Source organism: Aplidium turbinatum, chromosome 15 (assembly GCF_918807975.1).
Source record: "Aplidium turbinatum chromosome 15, kaAplTurb1.1, whole genome shotgun sequence".
Classification (NCBI taxonomy): domain Eukaryota; kingdom Metazoa; phylum Chordata; class Ascidiacea; order Aplousobranchia; family Polyclinidae; genus Aplidium; species Aplidium turbinatum.
Window position 1 is genome coordinate 1,406,627 of NC_137486.1, and position 24,047 is coordinate 1,430,673.

Below are 24,047 nucleotides of genomic sequence, written 5' to 3' on the forward strand. Positions count from 1 at the left end.
CAGCAAACATTTTAAAAGGGTTAGGGTTAGGAAAAGATCGAGAAGAAAAAATTCAAAATAGCCGAAGTCGCTGATCGCAGTTTCCGCAAACAAACAAACTGAAAAGATCGAAAGAAAAAATAGAACAAAGCCGAAGTCGCTGATTGCAGTTTCCGTTTTTCCGCAGTTTCCGCAAACGTTTAAAAACTTCTGGTAATGATCCCAAGAGTTTGCCAAAGTCGCTGATCGCAGTTTCCGCAAACAATTTAAAAGGGGTTAGAGTTAGGAAACGATCGAGAGAAAAAATTAAAAAAAAGCCGAAGTCGCTGATCGGAGTTTCTACAAACAAACAAACTGAAAAGATCGAGAGAAAAAAATAGAACCGTTTTTTCGCAGTTTCCCGCAAACATTTTTAAATTTCCAGTAGTTAATGATCCTAAGAGTTTTCCGAAGTCGCTGATCGCAGTTTCCGCAAACATTTTAAAATTTGCGGTAATGATCCTAAGAGTTTTTGTTTGTTTATGGAAACTGCGATCAGCGACTTCGGCTTTTTTTATTTTTTCTCTCGATCTTTTCAGGGTATGAACTGTTCAGGGTATGAACCAGTCATAGGCCACGCCTCTCATTCCGAAATGATATAATTTAGCTAACAATATTTTATGGTCAATGGTGTCAAATGCTTTAGATAAATCAAGAAAGATTCCAAATGCAAGATGGTTGTCATTGAGTATACTGGTGATACTTTCTATTAGCATTGAAGCAGCATGGCTTGTGGAATGATTTTTTCTGAAACCAAATTTATTGTTATAAAAAAATTTATGTGTAATTAAAAACGAGTATAATCTGTTGTACATGATTCTTTCTAATATCTTTGAAAAAACAGGTAGTAAGCTAACTGGTTTGTAGTTGTTTGAACCTTTGCAGCTACCCTTTTTAAAGATAGGTATCACCTTCCCCAACTTAAATGAATTTATGAATTTTCCACTTGTTAAAGATAAGTTAAATATATGAGTTAAAGCATGCAGTATATTGTTTTGGGTTGACTTTACAACTATGGATGGTATTTCATCGACGCCACTGCTTGCTTTTGCTGGCATAGCATGAATAATATTGTTTATTTCATTCAAAGTAGTTTGATAAATATAAATTGTCTCAGAGCATGGAGAGTCAAGATATGTTGAAAATATTGTATTTGATTTGGGAAGTTTTCTTGTAAGGGAATGGGCAGAACAGGAAAAGTGATCATTGAAGTGATTTGCAATAGTTAATCTGTCAGTGACTGTACTATCATTTATTTTGATGCCATGGTTAATCTTAGACTGGGATTTATCTAATAGGTTGTTGATTTGTTTCTCGGCAGCCGATTTGTAGCAAGAATTGACAGCGATAGACACCGTGTTTCGCCCATGAGGCTGGGTTCGTCAGTATCGCACCTTTTGCTTTTCAAATTTAGATTCAAAAAATTCCTTCTTTTTTTGTTGAACTGTATGAAAGTATAAGTTTCTTGCAGAGGTGTAGTTCTTTTTGGAGTGAATAGTTTTATTTGATATGTAGCCTACTTTTTAAACAAACGCTCTTTTCTTCGTAATAGATGTAGGTTCTTTATCAAACCAAGAATTATTCTTTTTTAAAGGTGTTTTTTGTAAAGGAAAATGCTTATTAAATTGACTCCTATGAATGACTCATAAGCTTCATCAGCATCAGTTTGATTTAGGCAACAAGTGATGTCCACATTTTCCAGAGCATTTGAGAAATTTTGTATGTTGAAAGATTAAATGATCTGGTATATTGATGACATGTAACTGAGAGTTTTCCTATGTTTGTGCAATGCATAACTGGGAAGTGGTCTGAGACTGCATTAATTAGAATTCCACACCGACTTTCATTACCTGTTTGCACATTGGACCAAATTTGATCTAAGACTGTTGCACTGGTGTCAGTTATTGTGGTAGGTTTATTAATTAGTGTGTAAAAAGAATTTGAAAACATTAAGTGTGTAAAGTTGCCTACATTGATGTTTTCATAATCCAATAAGTTATAATTGAAATCTCCCATTATGTAGCATTGTTTTGATATTATGCTAAGTGAATGCACCTATGATATTAATGCACTCACTTAGCAGATCAAGAAATTCCAAATTTGACTTAGCATCCAATGCAGGTGCTTGATAAATGCTACCACAGGTCACTTGTTTACCACCAACGAAAATATCAACAAAAATAGACTCAAATACTTTTTCTTTCATATTGGTTAGGGCAGTGGTTTCCAACCTTTTTTTATCCGGTGTACCCTTTTAGTCGATATTCAAATTAAAATTCTCCCTTATAAATTTAGTTTGTTAAAAACTCGTTTACATTAATATTCTAATCTAAGTCTTGGAAGATAAACTAAACTTTCACTAGTAGGCTAATAAGCTTTTTAGCCTGTAATATTCCTTTTCATACTAAAATAATTAATTAATGAAGAACGTTGCTGAAAAATATTTTATTCAAAGAATACATTCAAAATATAAGAGTCAATGCATTTAACAGTCTATGTAAAGCTTGTGATTTTTTTGTTTCAACAACTCATGAATGCTGGAAGAGTATTGGAAAGAGTATTGGAAAGAGTATTGGAAAGAGCACAACGAATACCATTCTCTACGTCTAATCTGTTTATCTGTTTTGTTTTCATTTGCAAAAGTTGAAAAACCTGATTGGCAAACATCAGTGGAAACAAATAGAAGGATACTTCTCTGCCACTTTGGAATAGAAATTACACATTAATGCCCAAAATCCAGTGATTGATTTTTCTCTGAATAAGTCTCTTGCAATAATCCGTTTTGAGCTTATAAAAATTCTTCCTGCAATAAATCGGGATTTTTTTCCATCAACAATGTGAATGAATTTCGTATTAAATCAAGATGATCGTTATAAATTTCAAGACAATATCGAATGAATTCCAGTTCTAATCCTGTGAGATGTTGCAAAATCAATTCTTTTTCCAACTCTGGAAGAATTTGTTCTTTTCCGTCAGCAACCAGCACCGATGATAATTCTTTAAACATTGTAACATGTGCAATTGTTCATTCTAACTTTTCTCTTTCAATTATCAAGCTTGCTGGTGAAAGCTTCCAAAGCATCTTTAAATAATGCTGAGCGGTACTGGCATATGCTCTTGGAAGGGCCACCCAAGCCAGGGTGGTCGAAAGGTAGAGGCCAGAAAAAACGTATTCTCCCGCGACCAGGACAGCAGAGCTTTCTACTACCAAGACAATCTCCTAATGACAGTGACATAAATCAATCACTCTCCTCCAATCTGCCTTGAACCAGAAGGAAGCAGTAGGCCTACAGTTTGTAAATTCACATGATATTAATATGTCAATGACTCATGGATACAGATAACGCATATTGATACGCAATCTGCTTCAAACGGAGATGGCGATTGAATATATACCCTATATTGGTGTTTTCCCTTGCATTTTCAGATTCAGCTTATTCTTTGGTGAATGCGGTTGTTATGGTCGGATAGTGTTCGCTAAGCACTACCGATGTACGACTCTGAGCTCAGAAGGGGTGAAGTTTTAACCTTATGTCTTTTAGAGTGCACTGCCTATTAACACAACACAAGCTTTGTATAATTTAAATCAGGGTAGACCAACACAATAATATTAATAACACTGCAATCAATGTTCCGAGTCAAAGTTCAGGTTTAACCTTGAAATTAATGTTCCGGATATCTTTTCTTTCTTTGATTCGATCTTTGGTGGTTTACATCCTGTCACAGATAAGAGTCGTGTTGTCAAAACTGTTTTGCTCAAATTCTTGCGCGAGCCACGTTCCAGCCCTGGCGACCTCTAGCGAACCAACACTCTTCAGACGCAGGCAGTATTTTAAAGGGGAACGCCACAATTCAATGGACCAAACATATCAACCAAACATGCAAGGAATCTAATCCATCTGTCATCATTCAGCAATGAAACAAATTTCAATTTTATTTAAAGGTCAAAAAATAAGTTACTATAAGCTCGTCTCTGAGCTCAGACACTTGCTAGCTTATGTTTCCTCTTGAAAGCCATCGAGTATTTGAAAGAAAAAGAAGTAGGCCTACGTGATGGTCTGCATCCATGTCAGTGCACAGTTGCTTAAATAATCGGGAGTTAATCTAGTAATAATTTCCTCTTCAACGCTCTTGTCTAGGCCAACTTACTAGGCTTAAAAAGGTTTACAATCCTAAAACCAACTTCCCCCCTGAACATTGCAAAATTCCCCCCTAGTGGGGAATTCACCCCGGTTGGGAACCACTGTTAGGTCATCACGCTTGGTACCGTATACATAATATCACTTTTTAATATGAGTGATTCAAAGCCTCTACAAGTATGCGAAACTGCCAAGATTAAGCTTTGCAAGAAGCTTTCCCAGTCCGAGGATAAAAATTCAATCAATACAAGCCAGTAATTCCTCACTACTTATTAGCTGGGTCTACCCAAAACAGGAAACATGGCCTTGCCACGTTTGTCCATGAGAGCTTGAACTGGACGCTAACAAACTGCTCCGCCAATGAGGAAATAGAATGGGTTTGTGTGAGCATTGAAAAATATAACATCATCAATGTATACAAGCTACCATTCTCACGCCTGAACCCATCATCTATATCCGCATTTCCCTCACCCAGCATCATCTATGCTGGTGACTTTAACTGCCAGCACACCGACTGGGGCTACAATTACACCAACAACGACGGAGAATACCTGGCTTCTTGGGCTGCTGTGTAGACAACAACCTTGCCTTTCTTTACAACCCAAAAGATCCAGCCAACTTCTGGTCTGGACTGTGAAGAACTGGCACAAACCCAGACCTGGCCTTTGCAAGCATGGACACAGACAACTCTCTTCCTGACAGACGTCCTGGAGAAGTTCTAACGTTCCCAACACTGACCTTTTCTTGTCACTTGTATCTAATAAGCTTGTCCCTAAGCTTGTCTCTAATACTCCAAGTGCCCTAGTGACGCGATGAAACTTCAGAAATGCTATTTGGAATCGCCTACACCAATCAAACCGCGGCGGAACTGACAACCAAAGTAGTCGCGATCCCTTAGCCTCTTAGGCCACAAGGGGATTCGAAGAGTTATCGACCTATATCTCTTCTCTGCATCCCTTTTAAAATCTTCAAACGTCTTATTTACACTTGAGTCGAACCAATTGTTGATCCACTCTTGCCCCAGAAGCAAGCTGGTTTCCGACGTGGAAGATCTACTGTGGACCAAGTTACTCTCATGACTCAAGACATCGAAAACTGCTTTGAGGCATAGAAGAAGGCTGGTGCTGTGTTTCTTGACCTCACAGCCGCATACGACACCGTATGGCACCAAGGCCTCACATGCAAACTCCTCGGCCTACTCTCAGACAGACACGTAGTCTGCATGATTATGGAGAACGTTTACTACAGAAGCTTTACCCTTAGGCTACCACCGGAAGTGGTAAACTAGTCGCCTTAAAAATTGCGTTGCTTAGGGATCTGTCCTGGCCCCCCTTCTGTTTAACATCTACACCCACGACTTGCCAAACACGGTATCCGCAAAGTATGCCGATGCTGATGGTTTGGCCATTCTACACTTGTCGAATCATTAGGAAACACTAGAAGGGACTCTAAATCAGGAAATGTCGACACTTTCGGCATACTTCCAGAGATGGAGATTAAAGCTTAGGGAAACCAAAACAGTGACGACAGCCTTCCACTTAAACAACCGGGAAGCGAAGCGTGAGCTCAAAATCAACACTGATGAAAAAAAAACTCTGTCCTTCTTCCCAAACCCTAAATATCTAGGGGTAGTCCTGAACAGGTCGCTCACTTACCGTTAACATTTGGAATCACTACGCAAAAAGATCACAACATGCATAGCTTTGCTAAGGCGTCTGGTCGGCTCAGGCTGGGGAGCCGGAGTTGACACTCTGCGCATTGCCACCATTGCGCTAGCTCACACTCCAGCAGAATACTGTGCATCCGTCTGGAGCCGCAGTACTCACTGCCATCAATTTAACACTGCCATAAAGGACGACTTGCGTATCGTGACAGGATGCCTGCGACCTACACCATCGGACAATGTCCCTGTCCTTGCAGGCAACCAACCAGCTGAGCTTCGTCGCGATGAAGCTATCCTGTCTCTTTCTCGCCGCGCTACGCAACCCAACCACTTGCACCATTCAAGTCTCTACGATTCTGTAAGCGAGCAACCCCGCGACTAAAATCGAGACACCCACTTCTAGGTGCAGCACAAGTTCTGATGAAAACCGTTGAAGACCAATCCATCAGTGTGGTTACTTAGGCGGTCCACTAATTCAGCTTGAAGTGAAAGAAAAACTCCTCAAAACTCAAGTTTCATCTCCGACACCAGCCCTCACCCAACCGGAATGCATTTGCCAAGGAAGGCTTTGGTGCGGCTCAACCGCTTCAAGGCGTTGGACTATTCCTCTCCAACATGCACAAATGAGGGATGGCTCCATCCGCGATCTGTGAGTGTGGCAAGGAGGAACAAACCGTAGACCACAACATCTGTAACAACTGCGCCATCCATCATGCGCCAAATGGTGTGCGTGGTCTTTGTGAAATGGATAACGAACCAATTCAGTGGCTGCTCGACACCTGCCCAAACATCTATACCGAGTCGCCGCCACTGCCCAAGGGTGGTAAAAGGCAAGGCCTCTCGACCCCTGGAGTGGTGAAGAAGAAGTCTACTATGCATCAGCGTTAATAAAAGTAGGCTATGATGTAAAATGTGCCTTTTACAAACCTTATAGTCAAGGCTACGGAGAAGTGGGAACAACTCAGATGAGTTTTTGAATTTTAGTGAAAATGCATAATACCTACTACACAAAGATGCACCTTGCACAAATAAATCCTTTGTATGGTCTTGGAAGAAAAAATATTTGAAATGTAACTTCAATTTTAAATCGAAACTTGTGGCTCAAACTTCTAAAGAAATCCAATTTTACATCAATAATGATATTGCACAAATGCAAGGTGCACGTCTTGAGCACATGGCAAGCAAAGACAAACTCACCTGAAACAATTTAACGACAAGGCAGAAACAATCATTCATACAATATATCATAGGAATACTTGGTACAATTACTAGGGCCATTTTTATTTTAACTTAAAAAAAAATTTTTTTTACTTTATTTTTATCAAATTTTGACTTTATTTTGACCTAACAAAATTGCTTATTTGTAGAGGGCACAGTTCTTCCTTGAATTGATACCAGTTATCCAAACGTAATATTTTGTCGAAAAGTCAAGGTGTTTTATGGGTTACAAAAAGTGCGTCGTGTTTTTTTGGCGATAGGAAAATCTTCACAAATCTGTCTAACTTTTGCTGAAGACGAGGCTTGCTGAGGCATTTTGTATTACAGAATGCCTGTAGGGCTGTAGGCTATTCCTAAAATCCAAACCGTTGATCTTCGAAAAGACCACGTTTGTAAAGAGGCAGTGTTTTATAAAAATTATTTAAATACGTAACAATGACTAAACAATGGACAATTTGCGATAAAAGTTACTGCTCATCCGTGGGCATATTTATTTTGGGTTAATATGGTTTAATTGTGTCGCAGTTCCTGATTTACAATGCTTCCACGAGGGTTTTGACAAAAATTACTCTCAAGAAACACAAAAAGTTTGTCAAAAGCCATAAATTGACAAATTTTGACTTTCTTAAAATGTTTGACTTTATTGTCAATTTTAACCTATAAAATTCTTAGAAACACTCCCCTAGGTGCTGCAAACAATTTCATTCTTTGATTCGTGGATAGACAAAGTCCTTAAAAATTTTTGACTTTATTGACTTTTGCGGGCCCCCCTAATTACTCATCCGACGCTGTCGATGCCTGGTTCAGGCAAGACAATTGAAGAAGAAACACGTAACCTACATTATGCCAAAGTAGTTGTGAGCTTTTGTCTATATATCTGCATCAGATTGGAAACTCCTGATTTGCATAAATACGTAGGTCAGCTGCATAGATAGAAGGCACATAAGCTACAGACTACAATAGCCTACATCAGGGGTCACCAACCTTTTTGCATACTGGCCACTTTGGCACTAAGGAGAGCTGTGGCGGGCCGCACTATTAAAATGTTAGGTAGGTTGACTCTTATGCTGAAAAAGAACGCATTTCGTACCCAGTATCCAGCGTTACATGTTGTTCATGTTAGAATACCGCAGCAACAAAATTAATCGAACAGCGCTACTGCCAGGCCAAGCTCCTTTAACAACACTTTTGACTTATTTAACAATGCCTAATAAACGAGGCCACTTGTTTTGCGCACTTATAGCGAGGCGAGCGGTTTCATCAGAATATTCATCGCCAAGCAAGAGTGGTGTTGTCACTTCGCTTCACAAAAGATATCTTGCAATTAACAATTTTATTAAACAAGGAAATTTTTGACACATTGCAATACAGGCAACTATAGTGACCTACAAACATATCAGGGAAAAATAGGCTCCAATAACAGGAAAAAAGAAACCAGGCACCATGAAACAAATGCTTGTAGAAATCACCCAAAAATCGTAATTCTATCGTAATTCATGAACAGTCTTCCCTTTAAAAAAGCAATGAGTTGGTTTTTCAACCTTTTTTGTGAGAGTCTATAAAACCGTCTTTCTTTTGATATAGACAACTGTCACTTGCGATGCTTATCAGTGTGGCAAGAATTTGTTGATTGATAACATTTTGCATAACTTGCTTCGGCAGTAGATATACTAAAATTGGAACGATACAGAGAAGATTAGCATGGCCCCTGCGCAAGGATGACACGTGAAATCATGAAGCGTTCTATATTTCTTTAAAAAAAGAAGAAAAAAAACATTTTGCAGTACTAAGCTAAATATTTTCATAATAGGCTACAATCAGAAAAAGTCTTTAAATTTATATATGATATTTTGCCAATTTATTACAAATTGAGTTGGCACACCGACCTATTTTGCCAACAAAAACTTGCATAAAAAGAACACTAATCGTGAAACACAATAACGGTGAAGCGCACACTAGTGTTTACATGACATTTGCAAACTTAAAATAAGCAACCCTATGCTCGACATTTTCGAAATTCGAAAACAGACGTTTTAATCAACCACTGGGAGTGTGGCCGGACATCGCATTGGAATAGCTTTAAGCAACCCCCACCTAGAACTATAATCTGCTTGGTCGGTCGGTGGAATCGTATGCAAAGCGAAAATATGCTTCCCGGAAAGTATTTTTTGCCTTCGTGCTCTTTAACTCCTCAAGAAAAGTATTTTTGGTTATACTTGTACGCTGATACCTTCCGCGGGCCAAAGCGATACAGCGTGGCGGGCCGCCATTTGGTGACCCCTGGCCTACATCAAGGGTCTCAAACCTTGACCTGTCGAAGGTGACGCTCAAACACGCGACCAGCGGACTGCATGAGGCTTGCGAGGACGTTTTGGTGCGGCCTGCGATGCATTTATAAACTTTCAAATATATAACAATTAAAACTCAATCTTATTCACTGTCCACTTAACTTCAGTCGTAAATTTCTCAATAAATTAAAAAAATGCCCCTCAAACTTCACCCAACTCTGAGGCTTTACTGTCCCGCTATTTTATTGGCATTGCGTGCGAAAAACCCATATTGTTACATCACAATCACATTGCTTATTCACTTTTTGTGCCTTTATCGCAATAGCAACCTTGGCAGCCTATTTGCGAGTCAGTTCTTCAAAGATTCATTTTATTATTATCATGCTTTTTGAAAGTCGGTTGCAAGATTCCCCCCCCCCCGGTTCAGGTCGTTACGTTTGCATTTCTTTTTCCGTTTTTACAGTATTTTTTATTTCTTTGTTCTTATTACTACGACATTTTTTTTGTGATTTTACATTCTTGATGCGTCCTTATTACATCTTTTATTGCGTCCTTATTTGGTTTTATTTTGTTTATTGAACGGCGATGAACTATTTTATTCGCATCAAAAACGTACGTTTGAAAAATAATTGACACGGCGAGAAGAACACAATAAACATAGCCAGGTCAGTGACTTCAAAAAACCGGCCTGCCACACACGCGGCAGCGAAGGGCGGTGTGATTTTGAGATGGCGCTGTACCCGGGGAAAGTCCACCAGCGCAAGCCGCGGGGGTCAGGCTGGCAAGTCGAGGTACCTGTGTAATGAAAGTGTGGATCGAAAACTCTGTAAGACTCGTCTGCAAAATTGAGAATGGTGGAACGGGCCAGGGAGACAGACATAACTTTCCTCAATGAAAAAAAGGTGTGGCTCTTGGGTTAATTTACAAGTATTCATTTGGCCCTCAGAGCAATTTGAACTTGAGACCATTAGCCTGTATATACTATCACTACACATCCTTCCACCCCACGGAATAACTGGTCTCGACCTACTTGAGGACTTGACTAGAAAATAGTTCGAAACATTGTACTAAAACTAAAAAAAATTGCTTAATTCGATTTGTTTCTTCAGATTCTACATGTCTGCTTGCAGTCTCTGTCGAACCTATGAAGGTTGTTTCCCTTCTCAAGCAACAAGCGACGCTCGTTCCAAGGCGATTGACCTTATCAGTTCTCCGTCCATCCACCTCCGATGGTGCGGAGGGCTGACAAGCTATTTTGCCTGGCATGAAAGTTTGTGCTATTCCATGTCATTCTGTTCTGGATACCTTGATGCACATTGATTTATTTTACAAATTAAAATATTAAGTAGGCAGATCAGCTGTGGCATCCTTGCCAATAGGAAACTCAAGCAGTCTATCACTGCCAGGATGTTAAAAATAGCAAATAGTTTACCAGAGGCTTAGCCTACTCATAAACTTTGTCCTGAATGGTTCATGTTACTCTGCTGATGTCTTTCATTGTCTGAAGATACAAATTTAATACCGGACTAACAAGAGTATAGAAAATAACCTATAGCGATAGCTCTGTAACAGCCATACAGGTCTCGTGGGCAGGATTCAAAGCCTGCTGGGTAGTGGTAACCTTATAGTTTTTTTGCTTCTCTATCAGGGCCGTTGACAAGATTTCTCGGGCCCGGTACTAATTTATTTTCGGGCCCCCTTCATCGACAATGTCATGAATATAAAGGTTGAGTACAAACTTTTATTGATGTGCTGTTAAAATGAGGATGACACATACCGTTCAAAGTAGAAAATTAAGAGGAATATGATTCTACTTGAATAAGGACCTTCTGATGATCCTGCTTTTAGGTGAAACAAGCTGTCAAGGGTTTAAAGACTAATAACTATATTTGATTTCATATACATATATATTATTATATTCAAACAGATTTGTTGTATCCACGAATTTCCCCAACCGCGCAATTACGCAATATGGATTTCTCCGTAAACCGCGAAATCCTTGCGCTCAATTACAATCTTTATTGTCTGCATGTTTAAAGTTGTTAAGAGTTTTCGGCTGAAATTAATTCTTTGTAAAGTAGACGCAAGTAGCTAGAAGTGATTACTAGCCTACCAAAAAATATATATATTCAGAAGTAAAGTGTGGGTGCAGAAAGACATTTCGTGTTTTTGAAAAAAAAATTGTGGTTAGGGAAATCACTATACCCGGAAAGGGGCCTGGTACTTTACCATCTGACGCCTGAAATGGCTGTTTTAACCTCTGATGGCAATTCCTTTAGATCTGATTATATTAAGATCTTGATAATGTTTGAAGTCGCGGGGAATCGTTTAAATCCGGGCCCCTTAAATATTCCGGGCCCGGGTCCAAAAGTAACACCTAGACCCCCCTGTCAACGCCCCTGTTTTCTATATCCTGCTATTGCAGTTATTAATAAAACCATTTGCGAAAAAATGTCTAGTTATTTGGACAAATCAATATTTACCATAAGTTTTCAACAGTTTACCAGTTTAGGAAATTTGTATAGTGTAGTATTTGGAAACACATTTACATTTTTCTAAGAATGCAAAATATAGCATCATTAACTTTAGAAGCTTTTGTATTTGGTATTGCAATTTGGGCCGAATGTTAAGCTTCGATTTAGTATCTACAGAAAGTAAATGTAAAAGAATGCAATTGGTAAGCGGAAGCTTATTTCAGATATTCATTAGGATGCTAGCCTACATTTGAAGAGTCCAGGTGCAAAACGATCAAACTACCAAAACCAACTTTTCGAGTAAACAGAAAAGTAAGTTTGAGATTGATCGTTTTGTGGCTGAACCCTGTTATTTTAAAGCCTTAATTTGGGAGATATTGACCGTTTTGCCGCAAAAAAAGCTGCTACGTAAAACTTTCGATGTTAACACAATGGGAGATGGTAAAATTTAAAAATCAGAAATAATGGAGTTTGATCGTTATGCACCTGGACTCTTAATTTCTTCATCGGTACAACTTCAAAAGCCTGCTGGGTACTTGCAACCTTACGAGGTTTCTGTTTCGGCATCGGAAACCAGTTATTAGCGTAACGATGGTACTGAAAGAACATTGGTTATGATTTCATTGTAGCCTAATATTAGTCTACATCAAATACTAAAAATAGTTCTGTGCAAAGGTACAAGTTTGATGCAAGAAAAATTCAATTTGATGGTTTGTTTACAGTAATTGGGTCACAGACAGGTTGTAGATTAAAGTGAAGTCAGCCTTGTTTATGAGGTTAAACATTTTGTTGTCTTTGTGCTTTCCTGCGGCTTTTTGTTGAAGTATTTTTGCCGTGGAATTATTCCATCCATTTGATGCCGCTAAATCTAAATGGAGGACTCAAGCGTGAACGAAGAAGCTTCAAGATGGAGCGGCATTGGTTCTACTCTCGGGGTGTGAATGCATGCTACTAAAGTTCTACTCCCCGAGAGTAGAACCACTGCCGCTCCATCTTGAAGCTTCTTCGTTCACGAAGTCACGTGCTAACCAACGTGCTATCGGGCGGACACTAATATAGAATGTGAAGGATAGTTTGCAACAGCAGTTCAAGAAGGAAGACTACGCCGATTTCTTGAAGAATTTATGAATCAGTATTCAGCATGTTAAGTTCCATTGGTATTCGTTACACTAAGAATTTGAAAATTAATTACAAGCCTAAAAGAAATCAACCACAAGCTGAAAAGCAACATAAAAATAAAATCCTGTTGAAAATATATGCAAGAAAACTCAAAATGCAAAAAGGAAGATATTTTAACTTATTAAGTGTCTTCTGAGGACAATTCATCAAGGAGAAGAAACAATCAAAAAATAAAGAGCCCAAAATGTAGATACCAAACTCATGTTCAGCAAACAAACGTTTCGAAAACTACACTGTCTTCATCTTCAGTGTTATAAATGTTTATAATTTAAATAAGTCTATAAATAACATTTATAACACTGAAGATGAAGACAGTATAGTTTTCGAAACGTTTGTTTGCTGAACATGAGTTTGGTATCTACATTTTGGGCTCTTTATTTTTTGATTAGATTAACCAGGCGTTCTAACCATTTTGCTGAAAAGAAACAAATTTTCCAAAAAAGAAACATATGATAGTCCTATACATTGTGCCGTCATGATAGCTTTTAAAATTTACCTCTAAACGTTCAATTCTGACTTCTTAGTTTTTTTCTTTCCATTTTCCTGCTTCCCGTCAAGGTTGGATGTAACAAAATATTTCTGTTCGATTGTCTCCTAATCTTCTTCCATCGCGATGCTGGCTTTTGACGCTAATAATCCCACACAGTATTTCATTGTGATCATCTGTTCAGCTGACTGGAGTTGCGTTACAGAAACTTCAAGCGGTTCTCCATAAAACCTCTCGACCCTAACAATTTGGTAGGATACGAATTCAAGTACTTTACGTGCAAATACATTGAATATATGTCAACAAAAATGTTTCAAAAACCTTTTATCCTAAAAAGGCAAAATTTCTTTGTCTAACAACATCATTACAGTACTTGCGCTCTTGTCTCAAGTACACTTGGATGTAGCTTGCCGGGCTGACGGGAAAAGGCTAAGTGCTGCTTTGCGAGGCTTTTCTTAATGACCACTTTTCAGACAATTTCAGTAATTATTTAAAAATGTTTTCGTCCAGACTTTTCTTTCCTACGTAAAACTTAAATAACAACTCGATCAGCTTCAAACATTCTTTAAATAAGAAACTGGCTTTGATCTCGATGACATTCGCACTCCAGTCAGTTCATTTGTTGCTTTAAATTCTTTTTTGTAGCCTACTATCCAGACATTCTGATCGCAATTGAAGATTTAATATAGTGGACATGAAGGCAAAAGTGGCAAAAGGAAGCCAACACTCGTGCCCAGCTTCAAGCGTATCAATAAGTGTCTTCTTAAACACAGCCGCATGCTCTTGAGCAGTACCAAATCTGAGCCATTTGGAGTAGTCAGGGCCAGGGATGGAGGAACCATTTTAAAAGTAGGTGGGCCCAGAGGCGCAGCAGTCAAAGTCAAATCCAACTTCTGGGGGGCGAGCCCCCCAGACCCCCATAACATTGTTGCATTCCTAATATTTGAAATCGTTTACACTAGGAGTCGGCAACCTACGGCCCGCCAAGAAAAATCACCCGCCCGCTGCTCCTTTACAAACTATAATAATATGTGGCCAGGCCAGTGGTTTATTACAGTATAATCGAATGGAAGAACAAGTACTTTACATTAATCATTTTATTAGGCCCATGTCTTTGATTTGCAGCGTTTCTGTTTGTATAAACCAGTGGTTCCCAACCTGGGGTTCAGTGAGGGCACCTTGACTTAGATAACCACATGGTTTTTTCGGTGCCTTCATGATGTAGTTTCCATATCAAAAATGTGGAGCTATATGCTCGAAATAAACTTGACTGATTGATCACATATGTGATCAATCAGTCACATATGTGATCAATCATATGTGATCAATCACCACATATGTGAGTTTGCTCACATATGTGGTGTCGAAAACGTTGGATTTAGTAGTTTTTTCATGTCTTTTTTTATGTGTTTAATGTTAAATCCATTAACGTTACTGAGTGTTATATGTATTTTCTGGTAGGCTACAAGCCAAGCTCTCTACCAAGGCTCAAACATAACATCTTGTTAAAACATAATCTAGTTAATCATCTGACCAATCCTAACCTTTCTTCATTAACTTTTGCATTCACCACATGCCCAGCACTAGCAGAGGTGAACCAGAGAAGTCACTATTTTTTACTCCGGCTCCAGTACTGCTCCGAAAGTATTCTCCAGCTCCAACTCCGAAATTCATTTTGAAGTGAAATAAGCGTGAAACTACTTTTGTCAAATAGTTTTTAAAAAACACACAAAAAAACAAAAACACCCGGGCTTTTTCTCAAACCTGCTTTTGCTACACTATGCCCCTCGCGGGACAGGAGAATAACTAACTTTTATGATTTAACTTAGGGTGCTCCAGAACATTTTTGCACGTAAAGCATTAAATTACCACTTTGGGCTCCTAATTTGCTCGCAAAGCACTCGATTACCTTTCTGGGCCATTTTGCTAGATTACGGGGCCCCATGGACTAAAAAATAACTTTTATGCTTGAAATCAGTCGTTTAGGATGGTTTTAACCAAACATTTTTGCGCGTAAACTATAAAACCACGATTTTGGGCCGCCCAAAAAACACAGACCTGGGCCTCAAGGGTACGCCGTACCCTCCCTCTCATAGGCCCTGCCTATATTGACCTTAAACTACATCCATCACAATGTCGATTACAGTCAAATCAAGATTGGCTCGTCTATTACGTAATAGAAACCATGCAGTGCAACCAAAGTTCAGTCGTTTAGTTCAGGAAAGGCAACAACAGCCCTCTCATTAAATTTGCTTTTTGAAAAAGTTTCGGCATTGCACTTTGGGTCACCTTAATATTGCTGACATTTCTTGAACAATTCATTCATTTTCTTATTTGAGCAACTGCCTGATATTTGCCGCAGGAGTCATAGCGGCAATGCAATATGACACAGTAGCCAACAGTAGTTGAGTACGGTAGTCGGCAGCCGTGGCCGAGTGGTTAGCGCGTTGGGCTCGCAGTCGAGAACCTGCATGTTCGACTCCAGCCACCCGCACTTGCTGTTGTTTCTCTGGGCAAGAAACTTTACGATAATTGCCTCTACTTAGTGATCGATTTCGAGTAATGGGTAGTACCAAATTTAAGTCATAAGTAGACAACCGGAAACAGACATTGCCGTCGGCTGCAGCGTGGGTCAGGTGTACGTCGGAAGGCGTACACCGATGCATAGCGCTCACGTCCGCTTTCCCGTAATGCAGGATAAAGATAAACAAACAAACAAAGCATAATTATTAAAAGAGTCAATAGTATGTTAATTGAGTTTCAGGCAAAATTTAGGTAGAGGTCCGCAGAATGAATAATTTGTCTAAAGGGGTCCGTGACTACAAAAAGGTTGGGAACCATTGGTATAAACAAAGAACTCAACATAAAGCGCCATTATGATAGGTTATAAATCATATTATTTTTTCCAAGTTAATGGGTGAAACAAAGGAACGGCAAAGTTAATCTACTCAAAAATAGGTTTAAAACAGCAAATTTCTCTGTTACAAAGGAAAGGAAAACCAATGAATCAGAAAATTCTTTTGCGTGCTACAAGGTAGCACAATCAATAGCAAAAGACAAGAAATCGTATAGTGATGGAGAATTTGGGAAAAGGTGTAAGATGATGTAATTGAACTCTGAAGACGTATGTCCAGAGAAAAAAAAAACTAAGTTACTTTTCAGATATTGGCCTAAGTCTTTCAACAAGAACCGTAACTCGACAAAAGAAGAGATGTCGGAGAACGTAACATCTAGCAAAAAGTTATTGTAGGCTATATCTACAGTTTTTCGCAATGGCAATAGATGAGAGCACAGACACGACAGATAAGCCTACTGTTGAGTTGGCAGTATTTGTGCGTGCAGTAAAATAAGATTTTGATGTGTTAAGAATTTGTTCAGCTGATTCCCATCTAGGATATTACTAGCCGATATTCTGAAGGCATTAGGCTACTTCAACGCCTTGAAATCATGCCTCTGAATCTATCAAAACTGGTATTAATAGGCTACGCCCGCCAAGACCATGTAAAGTTTGGCTTTGGCCCGCAGTTAGAAAAAGGTTGCCGACCCCTGGTTTACACATTGCGTTTTCATAATTGCCTTTCATGCCAACAGGCAAAATTTTCCAGTTTTGGGCCGAATTTGGTCAAATGTGGCGATGTACACAAAATAAAAAGGCAACAATACACACACAGTTATAATACCACCTGGGAGTAATAATATGCAGCATTATACAGTACGTGCATATGTAATGATATCACTGTTCTAACCATTATAAAGAGCATAGCTAGAAAATAATTACAGTATATTGATTGATATGTTACTCCACCAGTCACACGCAACCACACCCACACGTGCTGCACATCAATAATGGACTCAACAGAAAAGTTTGAAGATTGGATTACATATAATTACTTTAATCAAACTAGTGTGTATCAAATGAGTGAAATTTTTTTTGTAACTCCCCCTCTGATTTGCCGTTTTCGCTACCTTTTCAAAGAAATTTGGCTTTCAAAAGTGGGTGGGCCAGGCCCACCCAGAAAATAAAGTAGGTGGGCCCAGGCCCACGTGGTTCCTCCATCCCTGGTCAGGGCTCTAACCACTTGGCTGAGCAACCAACTGAAATGCGTTACAATGCAATGGTTGTGAGTTTGCTCGATCGCAAGATCTGTCCAAATTATGGTGAAGTTTTTTGCAGTCCTCTTTACTGTGTGCTGCTCGGTTAGGATTTGATCGTACAACCATAGATGAAAAGAGAATTCTGCAATTATCAGCAATATCTGGAGTTCCCAAAATGAGGTCGGAGAAGCATCTATAGCTGCATTCAAGATCTGGTATGGTGGCAATGAAGATTCAACGCTTATTACATTCAGGTATGTATTTTTACATAGGGATTATATAATAATGTTTACACTTTTAAGATATTGTCCAATTCTAGATACCATGTATGGTGTATATAATATTGATCTTTGTTTACTTTTAGACATGGCAAATACATGCATATGGCATGCAAAGGGATAATTGCACCAGAAAAGCTACCACCAAGCCAAAGAGCAGCCTACTTCCATGGGTTACGTCTTTAGAATTTAAATTCAATGTTTGTGAATGGGGATGGAGAAACAACAGCAACAACGAACTTGTCCCAATAATGACGGATATATGCATATAGCACCAGAAGCATTGACCAAAGTAATTAGATGCAGATGTAGGAAAACAACAAAAAATCCATGTGGAACGAAAACTTGCACCTGTCGCAAGTATGGAATGGCATGTGTTTCTTCGTGTGGTGAATGTCATGGTGTTGAATGTAATAGTATAGTAAGTATGCTTGAAATACAAAGATAGTTTCACATCTTTTTCGCATCTAAGCATAATTAGTATGAACGACATACTCCAGAGACTAGACGAACACTTTTAACTAAATTAACGCAGAAGAGAGGCAATTCAAGATAATTTCCTTAGTCTTTTATACATCTCTGTAATAAGTCATTGTTTCATATTACTTTTACTTAAGACATAGAAAGTATATGGAGATGGCAACCAAAGGTGTGTTGGAACCAGAAAAAATGCCACCAACAAGCAGAGCAGCTTATTACCATGCTCTTCGTGCACATCAAGTAACCATATGGAAATTGTTAGGCAATAGCGAAATAGAGTCAAAGGAAGAGGAATGGGGCTGGAAACTTGAAGACAACAATTATTTTCCAATAATGACGGACAATGAGGTTGTTCAAGAATGTATCCTGCAGGTTATAAGATGCAAATGCCAATCAACGAAGAATCAATGTGGTACAAAGAGATGTTCATGTAAGAAGTATGGCCTCAGTTGTGTAACAGCATGCAGTGGTTGTCATGGTGAAGGATGTGAAAATAAAGAGGTGAACTGTTCTGTATTTCTTGGGCAATCAAGCTTTTAGTCAATAAAGATGAACCTAAGAATAAAACGTAATTAATAATTATAATAATTCACTACAACAGAAGCAAATCATATGTCAGGTGCCAGATCAAATATTTCATATCTTTAAGATCAATGTTATTAATTTTAGATAGTCGAAATTTACGAATCAAGTGATGATGATAACGACGATGACAAAATATCTTTGACTTATTCTAATATAAAATATGGAAATGCTAGTACTTGGACATTGGTTACAAGATTTAAAAAAAATTATGAACTTAAATTTGTTACAACTACAAGTGATCCTTTACTATTTAGGTCGGTGTTTTTTTTGAAATGTCCCAAAATGTAAAATCTTGTATTTCACATTTTTTGACATAATTTCTACAATTTTGCTACTTACCGGTCAACCTTTTTTTTTTAGTGTGGTGTATGTCTAAGTAATGTCAAAAATAGGTAATGTCAAAAGTTTAGGTAATGTCAAAAATATGACAATATTGGTTTGAGAGTAATTCTGGATAAAACATTCTAAAAATTATAGATTCAGCAACTTTTAAATTTCTACACAATTGGACTTAATTTTCCACTTTTATGGAGACTTGTTTATGTAGGCTATTGAGTTTTCCAAAAGCAGTTTGAGGAGTAACTTCGAATGGAAAATTGTATGCTTTTTCATAAGCTTTGGCTTAACCATGGAATAATTCACTGCATGTCACTCCTCACAAAAATCCACCACGCTAAAGCTTAATGGTGGATTCCGCCTTATAGTCCGTATTTAGGGTGGGGTGGGGCAGCAGGAGCACCTTTTTGCCAAGTCGCGTTTACAAAATGTTATGGGAAATTTTAATAGGGTGAAATTAAAGCCCTAGTGGATCAGCTACATTTTAGATTGAGTTTTATCACCTTGCGATTATATTGATACTTACCCCATTGCACATCTTTGTATATTGATACTTACCCCATTGCACATCTTTGTATATTGATACTTACCCCATTGCACATCTTTGTATATTGATACTTACCCCATTGCACATCTTTGTATATTGATACTTATTTGCGTGTTGCTCATCTTACCCCGGCATAAATTGTATGGGGTAAATTGAGCAATGACCTGAGGTAAGTTGAGCAATTCGATTAAGTTGAAGCATCCCCTGTCAGGTTGTTTGTATAATTGCGAGGCATTATGCCCAGGGATGATTATGCCAATACAAAAAAACAGATTTCATTTACATAGTGTAACAATAAAGTTATTCTGCTGTTGGTAAAAAAAAAAAATTGAATTTTCGACACTACCAATACCATTGCATGCCATTGTAAAATGCAATTCTCAGTGGACATAACAAATACATTGAATGAAGTGGCATTATGAGTGATATATCCAGAATAAACAAAAAAATCCGCCGACTCGTTTTTCCAAAAACAGGGGTTGCTCATCTTACCCCAGTCTCCCTAATGGCTAATAACATAGCGAAATCGATATATGATTAAAGAATGAGGCTGGTACACTGTTTGTTGCAACAGTTGCACAAGTCTTCTTATAACTTCAAATGACGTGTGTATTTTTTAATCATAGTTCTTATTTTAAAGCGATTCAGCATTAAAGTATCTTTCTAATGAGGTACGGTATAAAAGATTTATTTTAGACGATTTCGAATTTTTGGCCTATGGGAGCTGCTGCCATTATAGAAAAATGGCCAAAACTCACTATTCCCAAACAGGAATCATGGGGCTTTTGTTTGGTGACTCCACCTCACCAATCGAACCACCTGACAAAGTTTCAGCTTATTATTTTTTTTTCCGGGTCAAATCATTCAGCGACTGGACTACTGACTGACATCGATCCTATGTGATCTGACTCCAACCCTTCTACATATAATTGAAGTTCATCAGAAAGTGTTGCTTTTATTATTTTTTTTACTCATACTAATAGCCAACATAAATTTTTAAAAAGTTTCACTTGCCATTTTTTCACGATTCGTTTTTTTTCTAATTCTTTTAAATTCTCCTAAGGTGTTGCGACCGTGTCATATTTTAAACTGATTGTCCTGCTTTGGTATCATGCACGTTATAACGTCCGCGTTGTGTCGCTTCTAGCCTTTTCTATGCCTCTGCTATGTTTGGTATATATTGTTTCTCGTTTAGCTGGTTAGAAATAAAAACAAACTGGATTGATCAACAAATTGTAAATATAACATAATGGATCCAAACATTGCGGTATAGTGAAACAACATTATGAACATTTTAGGAATCGTTCGATTGTAACATGCCAGCAGGTAGCATGAAAAATGATACGAGTTGATTTGGGTCAATAGTTATAAGGAAACTCATTTGACGTAGCCTAATCTCCCTTCAGAGCAGTGGCATAACAAGGGGGGGGGGGGGGGGGGGGGGGGAATTCCTCCTGTAAAATGCAGCTAATGACACATTAATCAGGAAGAACCGTTTTTGTTTAGAACTCTGTATCTCACAGTGCAGTGGCCTACAGCAGTTCGCCTATTTTAACCAGATTCGGTTAAATGTATCCGTTTTCCTCGATCTAACAAAAAACGGCACAGTTCATCACAATTGAGGATGTGTTATCTTGATTAGCATGTTCGTTCATTAGAAACTGTCCTTTGCGTCGCTTTCCTTCAATTATAATCAAACCAGAATCAGCAAGTGCAATTCGTACAACCAGGAGCGTAGTCAGAGGGGGTAATTGCCTTCCTCCCGAAATAATTTTACATATGCAATTGAGTAACAGACTGGTAAGCTATCGAAAAACTGTAGAAAAATATGCCTTTCCCTCTGTTACAGCATCATTTGACATAGTTTTACTATTGATTTAGGCTGAAAGTGCTCTCAGAATGTGCAATTTCATGTTTCCCTTGGGTCTGCTCTGCTACAATAGGCTATTTATTTGTCTTTCATGAACTATTTTGCTGGCCACAAACGTGCGTATGACCAGTCAAAAGCCAAACTGCGAGAATTATAGTTTAACATTTATACTGCCTTCATTTACGACGTCACTGAAAATGTTGCCCCCTTAGAAAAAGCCTTGCTCTCCCTCCCCTGTAAAATGGATCTGGTTACGCCACTGCTTTCAGAGCTGATGTACTTTGACATCAGCAACCTAGCCTGGGCATGCGCCAGATACCGCAAGCAGCGCCAAAGGTTTTACGGGTTCGGAAAACACTGAGATAACTCACGGGAAAGAATAAATGATGTGGAATTGACATAATAGGTATTAGGTAGCCTACCTTCTTTTGCTAACCAGAAAGCATTGCAAACTCCAGCAAACTATAAACAAATTATCGAGGAAAACATGATGATACATAGATGCACTATGAAAACCTCACAGGCTATCAATTGGAGAAACCTTTCTCAAGCTTTGCGAGGTATGCGGAATTTGTATCATTTAAAGACGGCCACTATGTTGGAAGATGACGTCATCATTGCAGCACAATATACGGCTTGTGAGAGAAGATGCATAGCTCAAGGTCTCACAGTGAACACATCTAAAAATTTAAATGGTAACACTGAACGGTGGTTGAAGCAATCGTCGAAGTATAAACCCACTGTCGACGGTGGACGCCCCAGCAAATCATGTGAGGGATGGTTGAAGTTGCACACCACCACTTGATGGCGATGGAATTCACCGATGAGCACGATATTAGCGATTACTCGACATTAGATTATGAACGAAAATAAGTTTTCCAAACAATCAACACACGCATGATAATTAATAACAAAACTATGATTCTTGTAAAGATTTTTCCGTCATTCAGCAACCGAGGCGATAGAAGAATCTGAAACAAAATAAAACGTGGTCACTAGTGGACGACACTTGGGAGCGACTGAACTAACCGTCGGCCGGCGATGTTCAGGGTTCATTGATACAACTCATGCTGGCGGTGGCAAGTGCGCCGTGGCAACACCGCGCAGTGAAGCATCCACTGATTGTGTTGCCGATCTTATGCTCTCAACCCAGTTGCCGATCGCATGCTCTCAACCCAGTTGCCGATCGCATGCTCTCAACCCAGTTGCCGATCGCATGCTCTCAACCCAGTTGCCGATCGTATGCTCTCAACCCAGTTGCCGATCGTATGCTCTCAACCCAGTTGCCGATCGTATGCTCTCAACCCAGTTGCCGATCGTATGCTCTCAACCCAGTTGCCGATCGTATGCTCTCAACCCAGTTGCCGATCGTATGCTCTCAACCCAGTTGCCGATCGTATGCTCTCAACCCAGTTGCCGATCGTATGCTCTCAACCCAGTTGCCGATCGTATGCTCTCAACCCAGTTGCCGATCGCATGCTCTCAACCCAGTTGCCGATCGCATGCTCTCAACCCAGTTGCCGATCGTATGCTCTCAACCCAGTTGCCGATCGTATGCTCTCAACCCAGTTGCCGATCGTATGCTCTCAACCCAGTTGCCGATCGTATGCTCTCAACCCAGTTGCGGATCGCATGCTCTCAACCCAGTTGCCGATCGCATGCTCTCAACCCAGTTGCCGATCGTATGCTCTCAACCCAGTTGCCGATCGTATGCTCTCAACCCAGTTGCCGATCGTATGCTCTCAACCCAGTTGCCGATCGTATGCTCTCAACCCAGTTGCCGATCGTATGCTCTCAACCCAGTTGCCGATCGTATACTCTCAACCCAGTTGCCGATCGTATGCTCTCAACCCAGTTGCCGATCGTATGCTCTCAACCCAGTTGCCGATCGTATGCTCTCAACCCAGTTGCCGATCGTATGCTCTCAACCCAGTTGCCGATCGTATGCTCTCAACCCAGTAAAGGATCGTTCAAAAATAATCGAAGGCCACGCTTGGAAATGTTTAAGCACTTTACAAAAATGTTTGTGGTTTATCTTTTTTTAAACTGGAATCTCTTTTGTGTTTGGGTGTTTTAGCACATGTTTTGTTTGGTGTCAAAACTCTGAAACCAAACATCACACATTAGTGGCATGATGTAAATCTAGTATTAACGTGTAATTGCACAGCTTTGTCCGAATACGCGACGTTTTTTGTGATATGGCAATTATGTGTAATACAGTAAGCCTCGCAGTCCACATTTTATAACACATTTACTAAATCAAATAGTATCGTAATCCACACCCGTTTCCTAACATTCCAAAGCTTCATAGTTCGTTGCGCTGCCAACCCGAGTTGTGAATTGAATTGTTTCATAACAAACTATTAATTGTAAAGTATTCAAATCCACGG

At 39.1% G+C, this 24,047-nt stretch overlaps 1 protein-coding gene and 1 non-coding gene across 2 annotated transcripts in view; one reads left to right on the forward strand and one right to left on the reverse strand.

Annotated features, from left to right (window-relative positions):
* Positions 1–8,688: 8,688 nt before the first annotated feature.
* Positions 8,689–8,791, forward strand: LOC145784909 (U6 spliceosomal RNA). The gene has a single exon (XR_014291078.1). It is a non-coding gene; the product is annotated as a U6 spliceosomal RNA (small nuclear RNA).
* Positions 8,792–20,840: 12,049 nt separating this feature from the next.
* LOC145784197 (lysosome membrane protein 2-like) overlaps positions 20,841–24,047 on the reverse strand; it is an 87,421-nt gene continuing 84,214 nt past the window's right edge. The window contains exon 14 of the mRNA XM_082595971.1: positions 20,841–22,628. The gene's annotated coding sequence lies outside the window, so the exon portion shown is untranslated. The remainder of the gene's footprint in view (positions 22,629–24,047) is intronic.